Source organism: Gallinula chloropus, assembly GCF_964237585.1.
Source record: "Gallinula chloropus genome assembly, chromosome: 5".
NCBI classification, from domain to species: Eukaryota; Metazoa; Chordata; class Aves; order Gruiformes; family Rallidae; genus Gallinula; species Gallinula chloropus.
In genome coordinates this window covers 80047640-80075414 of record NC_140090.1, presented here as the reverse complement: position 1 = coordinate 80075414, position 27775 = coordinate 80047640, and positions in this window count along the sequence as shown.

Below are 27775 nucleotides of genomic sequence, written 5' to 3'. Positions count from 1 at the left end.
TAAGAAAGGAAAGTGCTGTCAAGGGATAAGCTTCATGGAAAAACAATTCATGTTGCTCAATCTCTTGCGTTCTCCAAGAGATGTGCCTTTCCCAAGCAGTGCTCCAGTACAGTGTCAATATGATTTATGCAGCCAGATCCTAGAGTGTCTTCCCAATGTGTTGTGGGTAGCAGCACGTTGCACTGGGACGCTGCCACAGCCAGGCTGGGAGGAGACCAGGAGCCTGCATAAGGTTAAAGTGGCATTCCCCACCAGAATAAACCAGTCCTAGATTTAATGGGTTCAATACAGAAGTTACATGCAAGAATCAGTACAAGGAGCTCCTGATGCACTTCCCAGGAGCTGGCTGTGCAGCGCTGCTCTGCAGAAGCACCCGCTAAGAACCTCCAACCCAAATGCTCTCCTCAGACATGTCCATAACCTGCCCTGGGGACAATCCATGGTCAGGGTGCTGAGGTCCCGCTGCCCCACAGGGACCCATAAATACCAATTAACACAGCCATGTTAAATATTCCTTGCCCTGTATGTGGCTCTCTATTGTCCGTTGGGGCCAGACCTCAGCATGTAAAGGTGTCCTGCTAAGCAAGAGCTACCCAGCTTCGATTTGCTTGAGCAAATTGAAGTTTTAATTTAAAAATGGGCCGAGTTTTACAATGCAGCTAGAAACTTCCTTGTCCCAAGACTTTATTTTAGTTGATAGTAGAGGGAAAAAAAAAAAATCTCGTCTAAAGAATAGAAAACTGAGAGCAATGTAAACACATGAATATTAAAACTCCACGCACTTTACAAAGGAGAATTCGCTGCAAGGTGAAGAGATGCTGCTGTGTTTACACTTTTCCCCAAACAAGGCAGCCTTCACTTTCCACTCAGTATCGTTAAACCCCATTTGGGTGAAAACCATCACGCCCGCCTCTTGCTTCAGCATGGCGGCTGACCCTCTCCAAAGGTCCCTTGTGCTGCATAAAATGTTTGCTTCCTTGGGAAGAACTTAATGAAAATGGACAGTAAATCACTTGATTTCAAGTTCGCATTTGTTTCTTTGGCATCTGATTATAACCTGCTCGTTGACCTTGTTTGATAGGTGATGGGACAAGCTCTTAGAGCGCTGGCTGAGAGCGACAGGCACTGAAAACAGCAAAGGCTCTTAAAACTTTGTAAAATAAGTAACAGCGGAGCAAATATATCATCCCATCCTACGACTCCTGTCCTGTAAACATGTGTGTGGCCCTTAATCACACTAATAAAAGCGCTGGAGCCAAAGGGAATACCTGAATGGGAACGAGTTTGCAGGGCCAGGGCTTATTCCTCTAGGTTTGTCAGAGGAAGCTTGTCAAATAAACTGAAGACTGATAGCTGCTATATTTTCCCTTATTATAATCCAGGAACAACATACTTGTCTGAACAAAATAAAAATAAGTCCTCTTTGAGGCTACTCTGTTTGCCTTGACAGCAAGCTTGGGTTTTAAGCCAAGATTCCGGATTGTTTTTCTGAAAACATTTCCACTTGTCTGAAAGAGTATATATAATGGATATGTGATAGCAGTAATGCAATGCTGAAGTAATCTCCGGAGAATGCACGCATCTCCGGGGACACCACGCTGCACTGGGTACTACACACCAGGAAAATAAAATTGGTATTCTAACAATATGGAGAATGCCTCCAATTTGTACCTCGCAAAAATACCAGTCCTCATTTATAATTCAGCTGTAATGTGTGCTTTCCTTGTAGGAAGTGTTTTCCTTTTGGTAGGAAATGGAAGTGACAGTTTTGAAGGCTCTTGCTGACTTCATACGGGATCAGAGTCGCGGCGCCGCGGCACCACGTGCCAAAAGCAGCTGGCAGGATGGGCAAGATGCTGTGGAAAAAAAAAAACACCCTCTAAACCTTAATCTGGAAAATGTTTTCCTATGTATCCACCCACTCTTTTTATGTTACCTTTGAAATTCAATGTCACAACTTCTGCTGGAAGAGGGAGAAACAAAGCAAGGCAAGGGGAGTGGTGGAAGTGAGTCCACCTGTGGGATGGCAAGGTTTCATGAGCCATGGTAGCATGTGAGGTGCCAGGGAGAGGCTGTGATAACTCACAGGGGTGTTTCTTGTGAAGCTGAAGATCTTTTCCATCCCCAAATTAACCCCCAGAATTCAGACCTCTGGATGAGAGGGAGCACAGGGCTCCTGGTGGAATCCTCTGGTGTCAGAAAAGGTCCAGAAGTACTTGTTTAAACCCAAGAAAATTGATAGTAGAGGGCTCTTCCATCCTGCAGGCAAAGAGGAGGGCCAGAACCACTGCGTGGTAACTTAAACAAGCTTCACTTTTACTAATAAATGAACACTGGGGAAACTGAGGCAAGGAATGATCCACAATTTTGGCAAAAGCAGTTGGAGACACGAGGCTCCCGGGATGGAACGTGCAGGGTGGGGACCCACAATGACAATTTTCAATATTTTCACAGGCATCACCAGCTATGTCCTACTTGTAGTACTGAACCTGAACATCCCAGCCAGAGACATGAAAGGACAGGTACAAAAACCCAGCAGACCAGTTGGTACGGATGGAATAGAAAGGGCTACACCAGTCAGCAAGATAAATCAATTGTGGTGAACACCAAGTTTTACAGGGGGTGACAGAAGGTAGCACTGTGATGTATCTCATTCCAGTGTATCCAAACACTGTAATATTATTTTCCAGGGGAGTTAATGGGGTTCCCAAATATACACACCTGAGGGCAGAATCTGGCCCTGGAGTTAACTATTTGAACGATGCAAATTTTAAATTTAAGACATATATATCAAAGGAAAAGCCTGACTGCTCAGTCATTTCACTGGGTCCTGGCGTAAGAAAAAGAGCTCAATTTCCCAATCTGTCTGTAATTCAAACGGGGGGAGAAAACAGTGTAAAATATATTCCTCCAAGAGAGATGCAAGTTTCTCATTTATATTCGATCTCGGATGAGATTTGGTAAATGCAGGCCCTTCCACAAAGTGAATATTATAGCGAGGCCGTAACATTTTACTAACACGAATTCATAAGGTGACCCTGGAGATCAACAATAAAACAAAATTCCATAATAGACTTAAAGAGCGAGAAAGGGTTCGGTGTTTCTGTTGTCTACCCAAATATGTTTCACTCTGCACGGTTTTTCTCGGTGAATATTTCCCCTTATAATCTTTGCACGGGGCCTCTGTAAAGAAGAAAAGACATTTCCAATCAACTAAAAATCACGAAGCATTCGTGATCGCTGTGCATTAGCTTTTTACAGCTGTCTTGGTTTTTATACTGTCTCTTACAGAGCGGATTTCCCCCACCACCACCACCCCCCCCCATACCTATAAAAGGTAGGCAAATTAAACAAATTATGAACTGCTCGGTGGTTGAATACTTTGTAAAATTGTAGAACCAGCTTTCAGAAACCTTTAATGCTCCATCTCCCAGAGGTGAAATGCCAGCCTCCATTCGGGTCTCTTTCAGTTGCCCTTGCCACTTCAAAATGTGTCTGGAAACAGCTCTGCAGATGGCCTCGTATGTTTTACAGGAAATATTACTTAAACATTGGAAAGGATCGGATTTCTCCTGTTAGGAATTACAAATCTGGATTTCATTTTCTCTCTTTTAGCCTTCCCCCGCTCCCCCCACCCCCCCCCACACACACACCCCAACCCCCCCAAACCATGGGAACTGCTGCATATGACACTGAGGAAGTATTTGGGATTTTTAGGGTTTGGTGGGTTTTTTTTTTTTTACATGCTGCTTGTATTGGAAAATAAAGAATAAATCTTGGAAACGTAACCCGGTTAAATAAGTCCTTTTCTTCATATAAAAGAGTAGCTAATCGAAAAGATTTCCCAAAAGCATCAAAGCTTTTTTTTATATACTATGGTCTGGAAAACATATTGCATAGGATTTCTATTTTTTGCTCTTATTCTTATGAATGCAAAAGAATAATAAACTTTTCATTCGGCTTTGCGGAGGGAGTTTCTTAACATTTGGGGCATTTCTTACATATTGACCTTGGTTTATGTATTCTGCAAAGATTCATTAAGCTTAGGGGGGTTCTATTGTCAGGAAAATGGTTAGCATTAGTAAAACACACAATTAAAATAGTAGCAGGTGATGTCAGTTTTAGTAGAGTTGACATTAATGACCTGTTCATAAGGGGCAATTTCCACACTAATGTCATGTTCTTTAAATGGAAATAGCCAGGAATACACATTTTCCATGTAAAATAACCCTTTTTGTAATTCATTAAATTCCCTTTCCCCCTATATTTAAGTAGACACCTCTCCAAGAGGGAGCAGAATTCCAAATAAAGACATAGGAAATTAAAATCAGGGTTCCCACAACTAGTCTATTTAATATTCATATTCAGGAAAAGACCTATAAACTCTTTTTCTCCTTTTTTTTTATTAACAAAGGAAGTAAACTTCCCCTGACAGTCTATTTTTCCCAGCCACGTTCAGGAGGCAGTGAGCAACAACTGCCTTTGTTTCAGGCTGGAATTAAATATCCTTGTAAAGAACTGGGCAGAGAGGAGATTGGCATGACCCAATGGGGTGGGGGACCCATCTCTTTACCTGGATAGAGATGGGATTTGTGCTCGAATTCTTTCCATGGATGGTGTAGAACCTGAGGAGCCCTTCGGGCCACGTCCAAGGTGGTGCTGGAGCCATGGCCAACACGGTGTTGCTTTCCCTTCACTGCAAGACCTGTGTAGACAAGAGCACAACTTGGTCCTCATAGGGATGGTTGTGTGGGAGTGCAGGAAGATAGGCAGAGAGGGCAGGGGCTCAGCACCCTGAAAAGTTCCTGCACAGCTTCCCTCCAACACCTCCACCCAGTTCTGGGTCACTCCACCCAAAAGTCTCACCCTGGAGTCACCCAGCTCTCCCCAGCACCCGTCTGCACCACCAGCTCTCCACCAACATCTTTTCTGCTGCTGCTTTGCTGTTTTCCCTCTCTCAAGGGGAAGGAAAAGGCCGAGGCTGAGCGGCGCTGACCGTGCACTTGCGTCCTCTGACACCGGACACCGCGGCAAATCGCCGGGCCCATGAGCGACACCGGCGGGCTCGGCAGATGCAAAGGCAGCGGCAGATGCCATTCCAGCCACCGGGCTGGCGTCACGGGCCAAATCCAACATTTTGCTGGTGAAACGGGATCAGTTGTCTCGGGCTCCCCGTCCGCTCCTTCTCACGCCCCTCTCCTCCGCCGTAAAAAATGTTTTCTTTATTCAAGTTCCTATTATTGTCATGGTAATTACTTCAAGGAAACCAGCTCGAATCTGTGACTGGCTGTCTGTCCGTGGCACGGATCTGCCAAATAATTTGGCACCGCTCGCTCTAATTGGCAGCCTCTGCCGAAGAGACACCCAAGCCTGAAATGGGGTTGCTGCGGGTCATCCTCTGAGTGCGCTGGAATTTGGCAGCCCGGTTCGAAGCGGCAGTGCGCGGTGGCTTGCTGCCCTGGCTCTGGCTCTGGCGACTGCCAGACGATGCTTAGGCTTTCGTGTTACGGCACTTTTTTCCTTCTCTTTCCCCCCTTAAAGAGAAAAAAATATATAAATTAGGAAAAAAAAAAAAGAAAACCCCAAACCCTGAAACCTCAGAGTGAATTAAGGATAGAGTTTCACCCTTAACTTTGAATCTCTTTGCTTTTGTGCGTGTCGCAACCTTAACACCGTTTTTTGCACTTAATTGTAAATCTCAGGGCTGCTGATGAAGCAAGAATAAAAATTATAGCGCAATCAGGAGGGGTGGGAAAGGAAAATGGATTTTACAAGTGCACACTTTTAAGAAAAGAAGCCAGCCTGAAACATAAATAAAAGTAAGCCCGAGGGACCACACCTCTGGCATTAACTGTCTAGCCACCAAGGGCCATTATGGTACAAATTTAGGGTCAGCTAAAGAGCATTTCTATGGCAGCTGAATATTCAGAGCTGCAAAGCAGCCGTCCACATCAGAGCAGCTCAAAACCTGCTGTAAGCAAAGGCCAAGTGGAGGAGGGCCAAGCCTGGACTTACAAGCTCCCCGCAGCACTCTTTTAAGTATTTGATAAGGGAAGGGGAGGTGAGGAGAGGTCGTCTTAATCAATGAGCTCCTCATGTCCACGCGTCCATCCCAAGGGTTGCGAGAGGATGGCTTGGGTGGGAGCACAGGGACTGAAACAGGGAGATGGGACAATACCGGTCAGAATCCATCACTCATATAGACCGAACCATTTACCTATGTTGTCCTATACCATCCATCTTCTCACCATCTTTCCCAACCAAGGACCCCTCTTCCCTGAAAGCAAGATCCCCAGGCATGTGCTGGCTACTGTTTCACTCCAGGACAGGGAGATATAAAAGCCAATCCTGCCGGCAAGATGAATTTTGGAATTTAAAGCTCATGATGTAATGAGATCTTTCACAAGGTGATGATTTCATCCGTTTTGTCTAGACTTTTTACAATGGTCACAGTAATCAGAGGCAGAGAGTGGGGGGAAAAAAAGAAGCCCAACCCCTTCGGCATTATATAGCCAGCTGCTGGAGAGAAGCAATGGAGGTAACGGCTTGGCCAGCCTGGCATCGGCAAGGGCTGCTCTGCCTGGCAGTGCTGACAATGGGAAATGTCTTTTCCCCTCTTCCTTCTGCAAGGGATGGGATGGAAAAACCATCCCGAGCACAAGCGAACGTCGAGATGCCTTATTAGAAGAAGATTTACAGGCAGGCACTTTGGTTAGCAATTCCATTTTTAAATATCGTGGGGTGGATTTTGTCTGTTTCTCTGGTCGTATCAGCATGAAAGACAATTGCCTCATTTAACAAGCCAGTTCATCGTTCCCCCATAAGCTGTATTATTTAAAACAAAACAGGGTGGGGGGTAGAGGGGGGAAGAGAAGTCAAAAAGAAAAAGGTTCCCAGTCTAGAGCATGATTACAAAGAGGCTGTGAGAAAATACAAATCTCGTGTAAATATTTATGTGTGAAATTCAACAGAAATAAAACGATTTCTCAGCGAAGCAGGGGAAAAAAATAGAAAATAAACACTAAAGCCTGAACCTTTTTGGAGTGTTTTGCCATTAAATGAAAAAGAAAAAAAAATTCTTCGCTTTGTAATTGTTGCATCTTTCCCAAGCTCTTTACGTTCTCTTGAATAAGAAAAAATGCTAATCTGCTTCATTAATAATAATAGAATGCAATTTTGGAATAGGCTCTAATAATGATTATTAGTTCCTCTGTGGTTTTTGTTATTCTGGTATTAACACGGGGCCAGGATTAGCAAGCCTTTAAATTTTTAAAATATGTTTACAATTTCCAAGACGCGCTCCCACACCCAGCAGCCACCGCCGGGTCGAGCCGGGGCAGAGGATGTCCGAATGCCACCCGTTCCCCCCCTCTCTATCCCATCCCTCTGTTGGGCTCGCTGTGTTCTAGCAAAGCGTGGGGAAAGCCTGGGCGAGCATCGCCTCGCCGGAGCCCCGCGGCCACCTCGGCATCTCCCCTCCCGCTCGCAGCTATCTGCCTGGCACAGTCCCGCTCCGGCTCAGCTGGGACTTCGCTAAGGATCTCGCTTTCATGGGCAAACACAGCTTCACCTGCCCTCCAAATCCCTCTCTGCTCCTTCCTTCCCAGCCCTCCCAGCTGAGCTATGTTAATCAGGTGGGGGACACAAGGTAACATTGAAGTAATTCAGCCAATTAGGCCCTGAATTGTTTGCATCCAACAGCATTTTGTATTTCTGCAAATGTGTGAAATGCAAAATGTGCCCTGCAGCAAAAACGACAGCAGCCATGTACTGGCGGCATGTCAACAGATCCTCCGAACGGCTGACGGCTGATACTGATGCATACATATGTTTGGGAGAGTGTGGACTTTTTTATGTCTGCGCTTCTCCGGCGAGAGGAGCCAGAGCTGGGGGTCTTGGTGGCAGATGGGCAGGGGTAACAGGGATTGGCTAATCCCAAATCTGCATTCGCTTCTTCACGTAGCAACTGGGGAAAGATGGAGCCAGCTGTCAAATGGAAGACTTTCATGGTCCCCTGCACACAACAGCTGCACAGGCCCTGCCTGCTTGGTTCTAAATTATTAAACATCTTTTTAGTTTGTTCCAGCTGCAGGCATCAGTGTGTTTATGCAGCCTTTGTGCATTTTACATATGATTCCTTCTCCCCTCCTCTCATCAAAATGCTGTTTGTAAAAGTCATTATCCCATCTGTGCCCCAGTTTGGCCAAACAGCCTAAGACAAATCCGATGCTATTCTCCTTCCAGGACAATTTGGGAGTTGAAGATGATTGCAGTGACTTGAGACTTTAGGGGTTTGGTGCTTTTGCTTGCTTTCACTCCACCACCTGTAAGCGGTGGTGTCATCTCAGCAGCTTAAGGGTACACACATGTAATAAGGATCTTTGCAAGTAAGATTTTATCCTTGGAAACGCGGCTTTGGGAAAAAAAAAAAGGAAAAAAAAAAACCCAACAAAAACCCAACCAAAAAAAAAAAACCCTGCTCCTATCTGTCTATAAGGATTTTTCTGAGCATTTTCATTGGGGAGGGGTGATGGGAGAACCTGCTTTAAATAATCTCTCACTGGCAGCTAGCTTCCCTGAAGATTTCAGCAACAATAATACTGTTATTATTTTCAGGAGACATGAATATTCACAGACTAGGTATAAACCTACCCTGCTTAAATGGGATAGCGCTGCGAGAAAGCCGGTGACTCCTAACTCCTGGACTACAGCTAAAAATGTCTGTGAAGTAATAATGTAATAAACACGCCACTGGCAGTACAAAACATGACCTGATGTATTAATTATATTCCAGAACAAAAAATGGCTTGTTTGAAACGACTGCTTCCTGCAGGATATTCTGGTTACAGCCAGATTCCTGCACAAAGCAGGTCCCGCTCCCTCCCGCGATGAACGAAGCCCCCACCAGCACCAGGCGCTTTGCTGCAGACGGTTATTAACCCTTTTGTCCTGTGCACGCTTAGTTTTGAAGTTCTGAACTTGTCACACAATATATATATATGTTAATATATATATATATATACACATACATATATAAACATATTTTTTTTCCCCTTTTCAACTCTGTTGTCCGCTCTCTGCTGGCTGCTCCCCGGAGCCATCCTTGGCTGGGAGGAGAAGCGAGATGCTGAGCGGCCGCTGCCAGGGCTTGGCTGGCTCTGCCGGCGTGCTGCAAGGGGATGCGCCGGCACAGGGAGCATGGAGGTGGAGGTGGTACCCACCCCCACACCCAGCCACTGAGCATGGGGACCTGCTGGAAACCAGGGCAGGATCTGACCCCCTCTGCATCCTGCACCGTCCCAGGCTTGGGCTGGACTCTGGCGCTGGAGAGCCCTTGTCTTGGAAAGGCCATTGCCTCAATCAGCATTTGAATGACATTCCTAACCTTTTCCTTAAGTTCATTAATCCCTTTGTGTTTTCCAGCTCTAAGACCCTAAGTCAGGATATCATGTAAGCATAAATTTGAAGTTTATGATAGGATTTATGTTTAAATAAGAGCATCTGTTTAAATACCTTATGAATCAAGGCTCTGGACTGAATTTACGGTCATCTGCATGGGGAGAGAGTGGGGAGGCTTTAAAAAACAGCGGTCAAAATCGATTCCAACCCACAAATCTTGGATTTTCAGGGAAGCACACTTCTGGTCAGAGAACCCTCTCTAGCAATGTTTGGTGATCAGCCCAATGCTCTAAGGTCAGCAAGGCACATAGCTGTGGGAAGCGATTGAAATCCTACTGGAGATGTTTCCATAAGTACCTTTACAGCCTTGGACCTGCAGCAGCGTGATGAAACCAGCGCCGAGCAAGGTCACCTGAATCTGCACAGGAAAAGGTGGGCATCTTCCAGGGCTAACATGCCTTTACACCCAGTTCAACAGGGTGTAAAACCCTCCCAGCAGAACTCCTACCCTCCAAATGCCTCCACCTCACCTCCCCCTTGGATGAGCTCCAGGAAAGACCGGCCGGCGCAACACCACCACTCCTCCCACCAACCTGATGCACTTTTTCTTCAAACAAAACCCACAAATCTGGCTGTACCCTCTTGGACATCCTTGGAAGGACTCCCTCAACAGCATCACAAGAGTTTATTCCAGTGGAATGACACTTTTTTAGCCATACAAGAGAGAAGATGCCTGCTAGCAAAGTCTCCCCTTGGACAAACAGAAAAACCTTTGGGGATAAACAGCACTTTGGAGAGGCCGATCCCTTTCCAAGCTGGGTTTGGATGTGCCATGCCCATCTCCTGCACCAGGAACTAGTGAACTTCACCTGCTGCCTGTACCGACTTCTCACTGGCTGTGAAATACCACGTGCATGTAGCGCGGTACATTGGGAAACGCCTTAATGAAGCACTAAGCATTTATTGAACTTCACTTACTTTAACTGCAGCTGGTAAAAGGTTTCCTTTATTGTCCAGCCCCAGAGGACAGTGGTGAAACCAAAATTTTCCATGAATGTAAATTCCAGCTTCAGCTAATTTTGATGACAATGACTTCTCTTCTTTATGAGGTGCATAATGAGCCGGACCACAGTCTCGCCAAAAGCCATGACAAGCTCCAAGCATGCCCCAGTGGCTATCAGTGCTTTCTGTACCCAAGGTTTACACAGAGACTGCCTCCAGCCAGCGTACATGAAGAACCGAGCTCGGCGATAGACAAATGACTCTTTTGTTTTACATTCTTTTTTAATTAGCCTCTTTTTAATGACCTGAGTTAATAAGTGTCAAAAGGTGCAAAACACAGCATGACTTCATTTTTAAAAGAGAGCATTTGCCTTTAATCTCATAAGTAAAGCAAGTGCCCTCTTTAAATATCAGCTGCAAATCCAGATATTATATTGTAGGGTATGAGAGTTTGCTGTGTACAGTAAATCCCCCATCTCCCACTCAGACAGTTCAGTCTCCCCAAACGCCACCACGCAAACCTGCCCGGCGATGATCGCACTCTCTGTTTCACCAGCACCTCTCTGAATTTCAATGTTTTTTTCAATTCCAGGTTGCTAAAGCATTGATTGAAAAAAAAAATAATAATAATAAAAAAAAGAGAAATATTTGAAAGCTTATCCGTTTCCCAAAGTTCCCACATCAAGACTGAGACCTAGAGACAAAATTATTTTAAGAAGAGAAAAACCATCAACTGCAACTAAAAAGGAATAAAGGATCCTGCTGAGAGCAGTAGGATTCCTTTTTTAATTTGCCATGAATTTAGAAATAAGGCTATTTTACTTTTTATGCAGCTATGTTTTCCCAAGGGCGGCTCATCCCAAAGAAGCGGACAAAACCCCTCCAGGTGCCACATTCCTCCTGTTTTCCCAGAAACCTCCCCTCTGCCCTTCCTCCTAGTATTTTTGTCTCCTCCAGCTTGTTATTTTAAAAGGACATTCGAACACAGAGATGAATTAACACTTTGCCAGCAAAACTTCACGAAAGATGCACTTTGCTGCCAATATTTTTGCGTGTTCAACACTCACTGTGCTCGGGCAGACCAAGGTTTCACTGTGCAGGATGCTGCTCGCCCCTGGCACGTGAATGTGCTGCCATTTGATGTCATGGCATGAGGAAACCTTCTTTCCTCACACCCAAAATAACCTCACAGGAAGGAGATTGAGGGTGCCACAGCGGGGCGAGCACAGTGGTAGGCATGTCCCCATGGGTACCGCTCCATCCAGGCACAGTCCCAGGGCTTTTCTCTAACGAAGGATGCCAATCATGCTGCACCCTGCTACATTATATGTTGATTTTGTAATGCAGACTAATTTCCACCAGAGATTACTAAGAGACTAGGAAAGTCACTTCCAGCTCTGGCGATGGATAGGCTGCGACCCCAAACGGGAAACCTCCAAATCTAGGGGAGGCTCCAACACAGACCTTGAAGAGGGGTTGTGGCTCAGCCTCGAAACCAGGGACAGGATTTAAATCCCTGCTTCCCAGGGTGAAAACGCAGGAGACTAATTCACAGAGTCACTCGACCTCTTTATAATATTGATCTTTTCCTGCAGCTAACAAAGAGAAAATTGTCTAAATGCTACAGTACATCTACACAGAAACACACAGATCATAAAACGACGCAGGCACTTTACAACAACACCAGGGCTCTCCGCGGAGCCGCATCCCCTTCCCCTGCCTACCAAGGAATGAAGAGTCTGGGTAACCTTCAGTGCAGATGTATCTCCACTCCACAGGTAAATATATGCCAAACCACAATATAGATATAAATAAATCCACGAATAATTAAAAATGCAATGTGAAAGATCCTGTCTTTCCTTTTTTAAGACAATCTATTCCTTTTTTTTTTCTTTGCCATAGAGCTAAATATTCCTGACTTTACTGGGCCAGGGTCATTAAGCAAGAAGGTATACTACAATAATAAAATTATCAACAGAGCTTTTGACAAGCAGTCATGTGCTTGTAAATGAAATTTATTTAGGTGCCACTCAAAACATTGTAATTAAGAGGTACAGAATGTATTACCAGATGGTTCCTGTTTAGTATCTATTTCCTTTAGAGAACAAGGTGATTAGAGAGAGCACTAACTTGTAACTGAGCACCAAACACCCCACAGGCCTGATCCAGAGCGCCTGTTGGAGTCAATTAAAAACTCCACTTGACTTCCACGCCGGGAAAATCAGGTCCACCCACTATTTATTTCCACTAATACAGTGGTTGGATATTTTTTCTTCCCCCCCAAAAAGAACTTTCTTGTGTTTTGGGAAACAACTTTCACTCATATATCTATGGGATGGCACTGGCTGCTCAGAACAGGGATGTTTTTACTGCCCTTAAATACATCTAATTAAAGACCTTTAATCACACTCTCCTACATTTAAATAATTAGAAGCTAGCACTAAGCAACAGAAAGGACCTTTCTGTTTCAAGCACAACACAGAAGAGCAGATATCCCCTTGAACATCAGTGATTCAGGGAAAAGAGGCCTTTTATACACATGAAATAAACCCCATCAGCCAAGGTGAGACTTTGTTGCTCTTGTTCCTTTCTACCTTTCTCTCCATTAACCATTACTTGGTTCTATCAGCTCACAAATATTTTGATTTTTAGCTCACAGGACTGTGATTTCCAAAGTGATATTAAACACTTTTTTTTTTTTTTTAAACAAAAATGTTCAGTGCACACTGGGAAAACATCAATTATTTCTAACCAGAAAATACTTTCCAATGGAAAATGGAAAAAAACCCTTCTCCTCAAAACAATTTCTTTTCTTGCCGTTAGCTGGAGGGGGTCACTCAGCCCTCACCAGCCTGACTCATCCCCCCTTGCACTTCTCCTGTAAACAAAAATTGAACATGCAGTTGAGAAGAATCCCAGCCTGGCACAGTGCTTATGAAACCCACTAGGTAACTCGAGGCATGTGCTCACTTCAGTGCAACTGCTGAGACATTTGGCATTAAGCACATTATTTGAATGTGTCACACCACCAGCCCCTGCACCTCCCTGATGGACACAGAGAGTTTTCCCCTAGTTTGAAAGAGAACAGTATTGGAGGACATCCTCAAAGTTACATCTTCTGCCTCTATAGATGCCTATATAGGGCTGCCTCCCCTCTGAAACCTTGATTTTGGTGATGTGGTTTCTGTGCAATCCACTTGTACTGATTTATTGTTTTCAGGAGGTCAGCCTTGAATGGTAAATATTGGCAGAAGGATTGGAAGTTCCCTCCCATATGCAACATTTCTGAAGGCATGGAGAAGATCTAGGAGGTAGTTGCCCCTACAGCCTACCCTCCAGCCTGTGGGAGGCTGGGTGCTGCATCCCCAACATCCTGCAGCAACACACTGCTCACGATTTATCATACCTCACTATCTATAGCAGAAAAACCAGTCTAAAAGAGGTATGCACCACATCCCTGTGCCCACACACAAAACCAAGAGGCCCCAGTGAGCAGCTCCTGGTCCATACCCATCACAGCACCCAACAGCTCCCAGCTCCTGCTCGCTGTGCTCATGGGGGAGAGACTGCATGGTCTGGAAAGTCTGGGATTTCGACTGGAAAGGTGGTTTGAATTCCTTAAATCAAAGTTGATTTAGGAAAAATAAAAATAATCATGCCTTATTTTTCCAAACAGGTAAAAAGAAAGAGCTCAGCCTTCAGCATCAGTGCAAGCTTACTACTTAGAGTAAAACAAGTTTTTGCCACCCTTAAAAACTCAGGTTTAAAACCACAAGAAGCTGTGTTTGGTTATGAGTCATGAGCAAGGAATACGACCTGGTTTTAGCTGCTCCTGTTCCAGCAAGTGTCCCTGTGTCCAGGCTCAGCATGCTGGGTCGGTGGGGTTGGTGTCCAGCTCCACTCTCCGCTTCCACAGGATGCTGCCCGTCCTGCTTGTGGGCACACAAGCTCTCCCTTAACACTGCTTAACTTTCACTTCAGAGGAAAACATCTGAATTATTAGATGCAAAGTAGAAGCAATGAAGAAGTATGTATGTGTTTGTTTGAGTATGTACAGGTAGAGAGGCAATTTGTGGTCTTAATTACTTCAACCCATGAATTAGGTCATGCAGAGCCCATTTTTTTATTCTACATGTTCACTCAAACTTAGATAAAATGCATCAGTTTTTGGAGAATTTGTCCTGTGCAGTGTTTTGAGTCCCAGCAATTCTCAATTAGCTGTCCTCATTCCATCAAACTAAATTTAGTCCAGGCATATCAGTTGTGAGTTGTAAACTTTCTTCTTTTTCATCAAATGAACCACATCACGTAATAACTTCTTTTTTTCTTTCAGAGAAACAGAACTGTCCTAGGAATTTCAATTTTCCAAAGGCAGTTTTGATCTGGAGTAGATCTCCTATTTATTTGTCAGAAGAATACCAGGAGTCCTGGTGCATACTGTGGGCAGTCACATGGGTTGGAACCAGCCAGGAAACCACCCATGACATGAACCACAACGAAATATTTTATATATTTTTAAATTTTACCTGTTTGCTATCATTCTCAGCACTCATTTATCACTGACTGCACCCAGTAACGTGGAGAGCTTTCACCACTTCCCCTATATCAAGGAGAAAGCAGGGGATCACTTTTCTCCCCATCAAACAATACCAAGAGCATTTAAACCAGCCTTCTAAAGCTGGGCAAACTTTTCATTTCAGACCAAGCGATGCTCTCTGCATTCCGAGCACTTTTTTCACACACCCCCCTGCACACCTCTAACACATTTTAATGACAATAACTTTGTAAATTGTCAATCCATAATCATATCAGCCCGTGCCTGCTTTTCAATCGGCACCTCCAGCCTGCATTAATTAAACAGCCGGCCTGACGCCGCTCCCGGCTTTGTAAACAAACCAAGTGAGATTTTTCGGGAGCGGCGGCGCGAACTCTTTTTCTGGAGATCGGTTATTAAGCTGCAGGTTTCTGTTTCATTTGCCTGCCTTTCACTTTAAAGCAAGCAGCAGCCTCTGAGAACACAATAATGAAAGAGGTCATGGAGCACCAGTTGTGCATGAAAGATGCGAAAATTTACTGCAAATGAGACAAGAGCAGTAAATTCATTTTTATTCAAATTACTGTCATCATACATTACCACTTCTCCTGTAAACATTGTGCTTCAGACAGTGTGACAGCATATTATTATTTGCGAGATTATACTATTATTAAGCTATTAACATGTCACCTCCTGCTTGAAACAATGACTCAGCTTGGTACTGCATAATAGGACAAGTTAGGGAGACAAGGCGAGGTGACGGAGAGGTTAGTTGTAAGAAGGGAGGCCATGCATAGAGTGACAGCTGGCACTTAAAGGCTAACATTTATTCAAAAGAGCCCACATAATGAGGATGCGATTTGCTTTTATTTACATACTGTACCCATCCGCTTTCCATAAACTCATTCTTTCCCTTTCCGTCCACGCAAGACGCCCCTCAGCTCCCAGAGCGGGCACTGAGGAGTCACCTTCCCTGCAAGGAGAGGAAAAAGTCAGGGGGGTGAAGTTATGGGCACGACAGATACCCAGCATCACACAGGGACGACAGCCGCGGCTCACGCGGGGAGGTGACAGTGCTCACTCCGTGCTGACACCCTCTTCTTCCTTACCTCCCATGGGGATGCTGCCTGTTCTCCTATGGGTATTGTCACCAGGTGCCTGAGAGGTTGCTAACAATTAGAAGTTCAGAGTTTAGAGGCTTTGAAGGCTTCCCCTGAGAGGCTGCTGTACAAATTTGCAGCAGCACGTGGACGGGTTCCTGCCTCGTGCTGCAGTCGCCATCGATACCGCCCCTGTTCCTCCACCACCACCCCCTGCCATAGCTCTTCTTCAATTTTACCTCCAGTTTTAGAGGGGTTTGGCAACTGGGTGGCTCCCTCAGGGCTGCTCCAGCCCTTCAAACATTAAAGCACTCCTTTCACAGCCCGGAAGGTAAGACCAACCCCCGCCACCTGACGCTTGGCTTTCTTGCCCTTCCACTAGGATTTGCCCTCCTTCCCTGACCTGTTCTCAATGAAGTTGAAACCTCTTTATGTCAATATTATTTTTCAAGTCTTTACAGCAAACTTGGGAGAAAAGTGTCATTTTGTGAAACCACACAAACACCAAGCATTGTTCTAAGTTACTTGGGGAAACACCTCGTGAAGTAGCACAGAGTCATCAGCAAGTTATTCATGACCCCACATTTTAAAGCCTCCAAGGTTCAGGTTCCCACATGTGGGATGCAACAATGCTTCTGAGGCACAGTCCTTACAAGAGACATTTAAGCACTATCCCAGGCTGGAGGAAGCCAACTTTGATGTCTTGAAAGTTCAGGCAACAGGTACAGGTTTGTTAGCTTCATCCTTAAACTGCTAAGTGATGTGGAAATACGGACATGCAGATGTCCACAAGATGTTAATTTATCATTTATCCAAATTACAAAGGGGGTGATATTTGCTTGAACCATTGCTGGGTACCTGCATGTTAAAGGCACATCTGCTCACCATGAGTGGAGATCTCCCCTTTTCCCCTTTCTCTACTCTGTTTTGTCTCTTTTTATTTCGCTTCTGGTCTTAATCTGTTTCTAACCATGTGTAGAGTAAGATACAGTGAGGTGGCATCACATCTGTGCAGTGGCCTCATGTATCTACTCACCCTAAAAATCCTGCCCCTACCCCACCTTGTACCCCGCGCTCTCTGAATTCATCTTTAGCACACCAGTGCTGCTGAAACCACTCCAAAACCACTTTCATTGCCAAAATACAAGCTCAAACCCTGCTCCTGTTATTGCAGTGCCTCCTGTGAGGTGCCCTCCCATGGTGCAGAGCCACAGCAGCTCAGCCCCGGCACTCGCCATCCCTGGAAATCGCACGGATTAAAGCCACAATATTAAAAATAACCTAAACCACAAGTTTTGATAGGCTGAGCTTGTCCCTCACCATTGCCTGCTTCCATGGCCTTTCCATGGAAAAGGACTGGATGAGGCTGTTTGGGTCTTCCCATCCCAGCTCTTCCCGCGGCAGACAACACGTCCTCTAATCCCCTGTCATCAGGCTCCGCTTTAAGAGCCGTTAGTGGTTTTTCACATCGTTACACACATATGGAGGCTGCTCCACAGCCTCACTGCTTTGATATCAGAAACCTTCTCCTCAATTTCTAGCCTCCAAGTAGGCACAAGTGACTGGTCCCTATATACACGGAGCCCAGCCCTCTGGTTGCTCGAGCGCAGTCACAGTGTGATTTAACTTCAGCAGTTTACAACTTCACCTCTCATTTCTCACAAACAAGAGGCTTGCTTTTAGTAAATATGCATTTATTTCCCTTTGGTAAAGTCACCCTCATCCCTCAGCTAGTTTTCTCATTTCTCTCCACATGCTTTGACTCCCTTTGCCATGGACCATACTGAAGCATCAGGATCTCCTGACCCAGTGGGTGGAAACATCCCAGCTCCCACAGATCAGCTCTCCTGTGTGGACATGTCCTGGTCAGCAGTTACTGCATTTTATCACACCAGCAGGACTGGTATTCACCTGCTTGCTATTTTGGGAGAATAAAGCACCCTGCAAGGTCATCTATTGAACTCAAAATAGCCCAGCGAAATTGGAAGCAAGAACCTTTGTGCTGGTGCCACATTGCCCTTCATTATTACCCTTTTTTTGCCCTTCCTGGGTCCTGTCCTTGCCCACCTACCATCTCACATTTGTTAAAACAAAACCATCAGATCCGAGGTCCTTAGGCTTGGCTCCTAAACCATAATGAGACCCACAGATGGGAACTGCTCTGGATTTGCTGAATGTTTACAAACCACTTTACCCTGCTGCTGGCTGTGGTAGCTAAATAAGGGCTTGGGGGGGCAGGGGGGGGGCAGACTTGGGGTGTCGTTTTATAAAATCCTAACTCTAGGAGATGTACAGACCCCTGCTTCCCATCAAATGGATAAAGTTGGACAAGACTCAGAGTAAAAAAAGAGTTTCTGTGGTTTTTAATCTGCCTGGTAATCACTGCTCTTGGGCAACACAGCCCACTGCACTAACAAAAGACCAGCGCAGGAACCATTAAACACTGAATTTTCCCACTGCACTGCAAATGCACATAGATACACACACAGGGTAGCCTTGGCTTAATCAGGCTTCAAAATACAGCGAAGTAACTCTTAAAAAACTTCTCTTTTTTTTTGCTTACACCGCTGCAGCTCAGCCTTGCATTTCCTTGCATGGCATCAGCCACATTTGCAGCCTTAATCTTTAACCAGGACGGCAAAAACTGCTCTGGAAGAGAAACTGGGGATGGTCTAAAAAGGCACAAAAAATCAGAAGGCAAAAATGTGGTGGTGGGGGGGAAACCCCTTACAACTATAAAATCAGTGCAAAACCCTAAAACTGTTCTGCTTTCCCCCCAAGCACAGCCATGGGTTATTTAGGCTGCAAGAGCAGGGTGCTCTTGTGTCCTTCACACTCCCATCGTGCCGGCTAACGGCAGCGATTGTCCCCACACTCAATAAAACTGCGCTGCAGTCGTAGGCTGCGTGGGCCAGACATGAAACACCTTTCAATCTAACAGCAAATCACAACAATAAACATAAGGATGCAGGTAGCAGCTCAGGTGCAGACAGCAGCCAACAAAGGAGCGGTCATTTGGGCTGGGGTGACAAAATCGGGTTTATCAAAGAAGTAGAGGGTTCAACGAGACCAAATCTAAACCAATTTGCATCCCATCGTGTCCCACCCTCACCCCATCCCCACACACAGATATAGATGCATTTGTATATGGAGAAACCCCACACAGTATTTCATTGCATATTCAAAGTGACGACCGTAAGGTCCCTTTATTTTCTTATTTTCCAGATGAATATCCTGGAAAAGCTCTTTCTTACCCCTAAAAAAGCCCGGGCGGCTCTCTCACAGAGAGGTGATGGTAGAAAGGTGGTGATGGGGATGTTTCTGCTCCCCCCTCCCTCCCCATCACACCGATCCTGCTCCTCAGGACCGCGAAGCCCGTTAAACGCTGCTGAAGGGGAGTCACCAAACCCACCGCCGCCTGCTCTGACGGGGGGGATCTCATGTGTTCGCCTCTGATTAGACTGCATTATTTCTATTATCCTATTGGGCTTCACACTAGGAATAGAGGCACTTGCCCTTATTTGAAACTAGCAGACACCAGGAGAATTTGCTGATTGCTAATGAGAAAGCTAAGGTTTTGTTGATATCATCTGGGACGTTCTTGCTGTGGTCTGCTATTAAGATCTGGAGCTCGACATAACACACCATATTAAGCAGGCAGTGACTTTATTATGGGATCAGTATAACTTTTCATGTCTGGTGTACTCCTAAAGCCTAGGCTAAAACACCTTTTTCCAGAATATGAAACATAATATCTTGGTGCTAGCTGCATTATTTAAAAAGGGGCAATGTGGTTCATAACTTTACATTTATTGCATACTTTTAAGCCACTTGACCCATATAAATATTACTATAGAGTTGCCCTCAGTTATTAAATTCTTATTGCTTATAAAAAGGGCAGCAGGAAGTATATAATCTATAGACTAAGGTGTGTGTTTTTTAAGGGGGAGAGGGAAGAATAAAAAAAAAAAAAGGAGGAAGGCTGGAAACAAATGTGTTTTGATCCTGTCCATGGCCTTGAAGTTAATACTTTCTCTGGCTTAAAGCAAAAGTCTGCTTATTTAAACTTCAGGAATTAGGTACGAGCATAGCAAGTGGGTCCCTACCTTCTTGAAGTCGAACTGGAAACCCCACCTCTTAAAAGAAATTGTTTGCAGAAACTTTTTTGGTCTTTATTACAGCCAAGGCCGGGTAAAAACAGGACACGGGTATTCGCTGCACGGCCCAAGGAGAGAAAAAAAACAACAAGCCCAAGCTGCTTTTAAGGCTATTTTGGCATAATTCTCACGGGCTAGTGTGGTCCAAGGCAAGCCTTCCCTGGGGCTGCAAGCCCGCTGTTGCACGCTCACACCCGTGGCCCCCGTTTTGCACGCACACGTGCGCCTGGATGACAGCGAGGACAACACATTAACATAGGTAATTTCACTTCAGAGTTGCTTGGGGCAGAACCTCGAGACCTAGAGGTTACTGCTGTCAAAGTAGGACCTTTTTCTTCCTGTCACTTCTTTCAGAGATGAAGGGAAAGATTTCCCTTAGCCTACAGCATTTAGCGTGCAAACGCTCCACCACAACATTTTGAAACTATAGAAATCATGAAACCAGCCTGTGACCTTCCATTTCAGTGACAGTACAGGAATCCCTTGAGCAGCGGAGGCATCCTCTGATATTTGGAAAAGTGTCATGTTTTCTTTACAGAGAAAACTGTCATATTGTTGTTGGCATAAAATACAACACTTCCTGGAGTTGTGATTTCCTTGTTTGCTACAAAATGTCACCTGGGCAACTGACATGTTTTTGTTTTGCTTAGAGCAACTTCCCACTTATGATATTCAAATCGAGTTGATATTGATACCTTAAGCTGCGCTGAAAGGAGCGGCAATTACAGACATCTGAAATTCCTCCAGAAAAAGGCAGTTTAGCTAAAAGACGTGGACCCTCACGACAATGCCAATCCAGCAGCAAGTTAAACACAGCCCTTATATAATTTGCAACCTATTGATGTGCCAGGCAGTAATTCTCCGGCAGGAAAAAGTCTCGGGAAAGGAGCAGGCTCAGATAAATGAGATGCTTCCCCAAAATAAGCAACTGAGCGTTCGCTGGGAAAAGAAAAGGGAGGAAAAAAAAAACACAAGAAAGAAAGCAAGAAAAAAGGGGAAAACAAAATGCTCAGCCTGAAGCAATAAGTGGAGCTGACTAGGAAAGTGTGGGGCTTTTAAATCATCCCCTGTACTTACATCTTAAAGTACAAAAGGATTTTAATCTTGGCAAGCACAGCCTTCTTGCAGCACTGCTTTTTTTGGGGGACAACTTTAACCTTTGGGTCAGTAGGATTGCTTTGCTTTGAATGCCAGAGTTCTCTTCTGACAGTAAATAAATTAATACCCGTTAGCATTTATAATTGTGGACGCTGCAACGAGCAACTCCGACTGAAATTAAGGGTGCTGAGAGATGTCACCTCTTTTTTTTGCCCAGCTAAAGAGCTGAAAGAAAGAAAATCATATTTACATTAAAAAAAAAAACAACCCTCCAAGTGGTTTCAAACCAAGAAACATTTAACTCTTTAGTTACACGATGCTGTTGTAGTTAGGAAAGTTAAATCACCAGCTTAAATCATGCAACCCAAAGCAGGAGATGAGCTTCGAAGTGCATTTCACAAAGGGAATGGGAACGGGTGCTGGAATATTCAGGGCTTATTTAACATTTTCTATGAGGTTTCTTAGCCAAAGACATCTTAATGGAGAATAAAGAAAAGAGTGTTCACCTTTGATCTGGGCTGAGGAGAGAGGGCTGTGTTTATTGCTTTCCAGTAAGTAGTTAATGATAGCAGTTTTGACGTGTGGGTGTAAAATATAAACAGAGTTAAGTATACACACGGATATCTGTATGTCTAGATATGTTTATCTCTAAGTATTACAGAGATTTTCTCTGTATGAGCTCTGGGTGAAGCTACACAGACGCAGAAACAGAATAATTACATCTCGACAGAAATAAATAATAATAAAAAAAAATCCTTTTTAAGGCAAAGAGAGCCTATTGTGTTTGAAGTTGTAAGAGAGGAAAAAAAAAAACCCCAAACAACCCAAAATTATATCCATTTAGCAGATAGCCTGCTTCATTTAGGAGCCCTGTCTTTTAAATGAACAAGCGATTTTTTAAACAGATTTACATGTTTTGTAAAATATGTCAAACAAACTAAAGAGAAGGTCTCCTAATTACTCATCAAACAGACTCCAGTCAGCAGGGAATGCAGCTGGAGTGATATGTTGCACTAATGTTAGGGCAGACCCAAAATATTTCCTCTCGGAAAATAACAACGGCGGCGACGGCAGCAACACCCCGCTCAGCAGCGCCTGTGGGCTCCATCCTGCCCGGACGGGTGCCTGAGCTGGGTGCTGAGTGCATGAGCAGCCCAGGCATCACCAGTTTGTCAGCTGAGAGCTTAAACTGAACCGTACACATCACCCCTTTTTGTGGGAGAAGCAGCATCACGCATCCTTTTGCGACGCGCGGGATGTTAAACCCGCTCCGTTTAAGCATGCAAGCCATGAGCAAAGTTTCATGTTCACACAGAGTCCCCTTTTTTTTGGTTGTTTTTGTTTCCTTTTCCCCTTTTTCCTTCCCTTCTTTCCTGAAGTATCTACCGCAGCAAGATCTCCGCGGAAGGCTAATTAGAAAACATGCAGAACTCCTTCCTGTTTGTAATGCGGAATTATATTAGAGACCGTTTGGTAGGAACGGGGTGGGTGGAGGGCGGAGGGGGGCGAGGGGGGGGAAAGTCACCATTAGGCATATTAATGACTGTCCCTTCTAACAAAGCTGCTCGCCTGGCTCGGCACTGGAATTCATTTGGAAATAAGAAGAGTGATGAATTAGTGGCCTTCCATTCACATGCTGTACAATGTTATCTGATATTTTATATATATTTATATATATAAAAAATCATATGTGTATGGATATATATATATATATATATGCACACACACATTTTGTTGGCACAGTAGTCGCAGTGAAATTCCTCATTCCCACATAATTGCCCTAACGCAGGGCCCTCTCTTATCCTGCTCTCCCTCTTCAGCCAAAACTCTGACTCACTTCAAACGGGAATGAGGTGGTTTTTTTTTTTTTTCTAGGCAACAGCTCTGGCGTAGGGCTCAGGGTTTGTAACTCTTCATGTCTCCCCTAAAGGGAGCGAGCCATGTTTGGCATATCCCCAGCGCAAGGCGCTTTTAAAGGTGTATTTAAGACGCGCGGAGTGGATGTGGCAGAGTTAAGAGCAGCGCATAAAGGTTTTGTGAAAATCCACAGCCTAAACTGGTCTGACCCTCGCCGACTGTCAGCCTGGCTCCTCTGGGAATGATTAAATTTAGAGAGCTCAGATTGCCAGGCTGGAGTAACTATTGCTTTCAGTAATTATTCTGATGTGCACCCCAATAGCTGCAAACAGAACCAGGCCGGTAATTGCCCTGTAGCCCAGAGCAGAATTGGACCCGTTATCGTCACTCTCTTCTGATTTATTCTGTAATTCATATTTTCAACAATATGCAATGCATTAGCAGCGCAGAAAAACATGCAATAACAACTTGGGTGGACTTAGGATTCTTGGGTTCTCTCAGACAGATGGCTTTTTTTGTGATTTCTCTTTTTTTTTTTCCTTCCCCCCACCGTTTGCTTTCAGTTGTATCAGAGCTGGTTTAGGACTTCCATAGGATTGTTTTTTTTTTAAGACAAGTAGAAGGATTATTGGTCACACTCCTTGAAATTCATCATGAAGCAGTGCTAGCTTTGACTGTAGCTCGTTATTTGTTGCATTTCTCTAAATTGGAATACGTTCAGGACACGCACCCTTCAAAGGTTTGTAAAGAGGAAAACATCCTCAGCAGAACCTGCCTTCGCATCAGGGTCCTTAAATAACTTCTCTCCAGCGTGAGCAATATTTCAATATTCTGCTAAAAGATCCTTGCTAACTGGAGGGACCCTGGATCTCATAACTGGGTTTTTATTGCAAATCCCAGGGATGTTTGTTCGATAGATACAAAGGAAAACTTCGGCCGCCTTGACTTTTTTTTTTAAGGTAAATGTTTCAGGGGGTGTGTTTTTTAAACTGTGTATATTCAGTAAATGCAATTACCTACCTTCTCCTAGCAGAACTTTATTTTCTTGCTTTAGAGTAATATATAGATCTGAAATTCCAAGGGTTTCTGGTGCTTTTCAGCTGTCACCTCAAGTCAAAATCATGGAGCTCAGCTATAAAAAAAAAAAAATTATATATAATAAATTTAACTTGACCTAACTGAAGGTTCTTAAAGCAAGCAGGTATTTTTGATATTTAAAATAAATAAATAAGTGACTGTGACTATATTACCCACAGATCTATACCAAAAATAAAAAACAGCCAACCCACAACTGTTCTCCAAAATGTGGCCTTGGAGTTGAGTCCCCACTATAATATCTGTGGCAGACTGTGCTTCAGGGAGCCCACTTTTCTAGGAAATGCAAAATGTTCCAGGCCAGGAACCCAAAGCCCATAACCCGATGTGCAATACCACCTATACGCCCTCACACATCCATAGGTATTGTGTGATTGCTGAGGGCCCCCCCCATTATAGCAGCCTGCGCCCAGTGTGGCCTTTCGTCCCATGTTATGGAGTTATGGATGAGCCCCTTTATAGCACTCACCAGGTTGTTTCATCCACACAAGTAAACTTTCCTACCCAGGTCCAAATTTAATATTTTTTTTCTTTTTTTCTCCCTTTTTTCTTTTTTTCTCTTTTCTTTTTTTTTCCTTTTTTCCTTTTTTTTTTTTGTTTTGGTTTTTTTTGGGTTTTTTGTTTTTTTGTTTTGCAGCCTTTTGTAGATTGAGTCTTTTGTTAAGAAAGGACGTCTTGTTTCCAAAACACGCCAGAAGTAATCGCTGGCATCAGAGTGCCACCAAAAGGCAGGAAAAGAAATCAGCAGCCAGGCACTGACCTTTGCAGAGACAGCTAAGGTTATGCACATAACATTTGCTTGTTTACTTTGCAAAATAAGCAATGAGTTGGAAACTCCTAGCTTAGCAAGCGTCTCGCTACACCTGAAAAGCAACACTGACAACAACGGCAAAACCCCTCGGTTGTTCTTGGGTTTGCTGTTGTTGTGCGTGGAGGCTGTTATCTGCTCCGCTCTATATCTATCATGATGCAACTTTAATAACGTTAGCCAAGACTGCTCGGAAAATCACAGCTGTAGCTGGAGGCAAAAGGGAAAAAAAGAGGGAAAAAAAAGGAAAAAAAAAAAGAAAAAAAAAAGGAAAGAAAGAAAGAAAAAGGGGAAATAAATAAAAAAAAAAAGCTAAAATGAGGTGCTTCTCCCAAGCCTCACCTAGTGAGCTGAGTATTGGCTTATGCGTGAGAATAAGCAAACGAATCGATCGCTGCAGTAGGTTGATGGCTACTGGTCGTTTTGATGGATATGACGGTAAAAAAAAAGTCCAGATTGGTTCACAGTGGACCTCAAACCATGTCAGCTAAAACCAAAGAGACAAAAAAGTGACAGCTGCGGAGAGTACACTGCAGGCAGTCAATGGTTCCTGTGATTTATTGTTCCATCTGCCTTGCCGCTGTGAGGACAAGTTCCCCCTGATTTGGTTAAAATGAAAAGGACCTCAGAGAGCACAACGTGTTTTTTGAAAATGTGCAGAAACTATTTTTTTATTTCTTGATTTATGTGCCTTTCCCCCTCCATAATGTTTGCACCAATTGTTACCCAATAATGCTTACTGAAAAATGTGAAGCTTCCCAACCACTAAGAAATCCTCCACCCCATTGCAAAAAAAAAAAAATAAGAGAGGGGAAGCAAAGGAAAAAAAAATAAAAAGGGAAAAAAAAATACCCTTACAAAAGAAAAAGCCCCATCAACCCAGCATAAACAACCCACGCTGTCAAACGCAAGCCAGAAAACTAGTTTGTCTATTTTTTAACCTTCCCGCTTCCCAATTACCAGCCCCGTTTGGGAGGCTGCGAAGCCGCCGGGCTGCGAGGCGGTTAAAAGCCGGGCTCAGCAATGGGTGGTGTGTAACCATTTAATATATTAGAGAGTTCAAACCCGGATTATAAATTTGCCTGAGCCACCCAAGCGCTGTGGCCAACAGTTTTCGATTAGTGGAGGCCGGTGCCGGAGCTCAGCCCCGCTGCTTGGGCGGAGGGGACGGAGCTTTTGCCGTGTAACTTCTTTTTTTTTAACCGTTTCTGACTGTCTCTCTCTTTTTTTTTGGGGGGGGGGGGGGCCGTTTCTGAATTGAAAAGGAACATTTCCTTCGTGCGGTTGATATAGCTTATTACCCCATTAAAGAGAAGCACCGCACGACACTTCTGTCAGGGTAACGCCGAGGCCTAATCAACACTTGGAGGTGTAACACAACACAAATAATCTCGCTCCTCGGGGAAGCCGGAGTAGCAGCCTGAGAAACGCTCTGGCTTTTTCCCCGGGAGGATTCAAGTATGCCATAGCAGAAATACGGTTAATGTTTTAATACATTTATGGAGCATAAATCATAAATGAAGCATTAAGTATCCGGTGCTCACTCGCTCTCAAAAGTTTTAACAAAATAGGGGCAAATTGAATGAATCTGGTAGAGCGAGGTATTGATAATTTTCCCCCTGCATCACACAGTGGGGGGAAAAAGAAATGGATGCAGGGCTGAGGAGACCCGCCGTCCTCGCATACATTAGAATTCCCCACTTAACCCCGCACGAACCAGTAACCCACAAGAAGCGAAGGGAAGGCTCTTCCTCTCCCCCTCCCAATAAATGTTTCATGCAGATCAGCAAATTTTCAGCAAATTTCCCATGAAAAGGCCGGCCGGGGCCTGCGGTGCGCGGCGAGGCGCAGGGTCCCGGGGGCCTGACCCCGGCGGCGGCCGCTTCCTGGCTCCAGGTTTCCTTCGGCCTCGCAGGTCCAGCCCGGTGTCAAAAGCTGGCCCTGTCTCCTGTCTCAGGATGTTGGTTTTACCTCTCAAGTGTTTCCTGAATTTGCAAAAAAAAAAAAAAAAAGAATTCTTGGGTTTTGTTGGTGTGGGGGATTTTTTTTCTTCTTTTTTTTTCCTTTTTTTTCCCTTTCCTGGCGGTTGTCTGCAGGCGCCTTCACGTTCAAAAGCCCATTTACCTTTCCCAGGCAAGGGGAGTTGGTGTGTGTGTGGGGAAGGAATACAAAAACAAAACAAAACACAAAAAAAAAAGAAGAGGGGAAAAAAAGAAAAGGAAAAGAAAAGCAAGAGAAAACAAGAAGGAAAGAAAGAGAGAGAGAAGGAGAGAAAAAAAATTTCTTAGTCGCTACTGTTGAGCAGGGGGTTTTCTCCTGGGACCAGTTCTACTTTTGGAACATGTTATTGTCAGGCAGAGGTCAACATCTTTTACCTCTTTTTTCCATTATTCAAAATAAGTATTGATGTTATGTTTTAGCTATTTAAAAGCCAGCTGCCTTGCTCATTTCAGATATTTTTCCTGGTATTATTGTATGTGGTAATAGCTGGCCTGTGTATCGTCTTTCACAAAATCTAGCCTTTCAGGGTCTCAGTCTTCAAATGATATCAATCAAAATTTATGCAATTCAAAATCCATATGTATAGAGTCCCAGTTCACCTCATTTAATGATAATAGTAAACCACATGTTGTGTACATGTCTGAAACACTTTTCTAGTTCTTGACTGTATTAACCCTAGGGGCACTATGTTTTTATACAGCTTGCCCAACTGAGCAACATAATA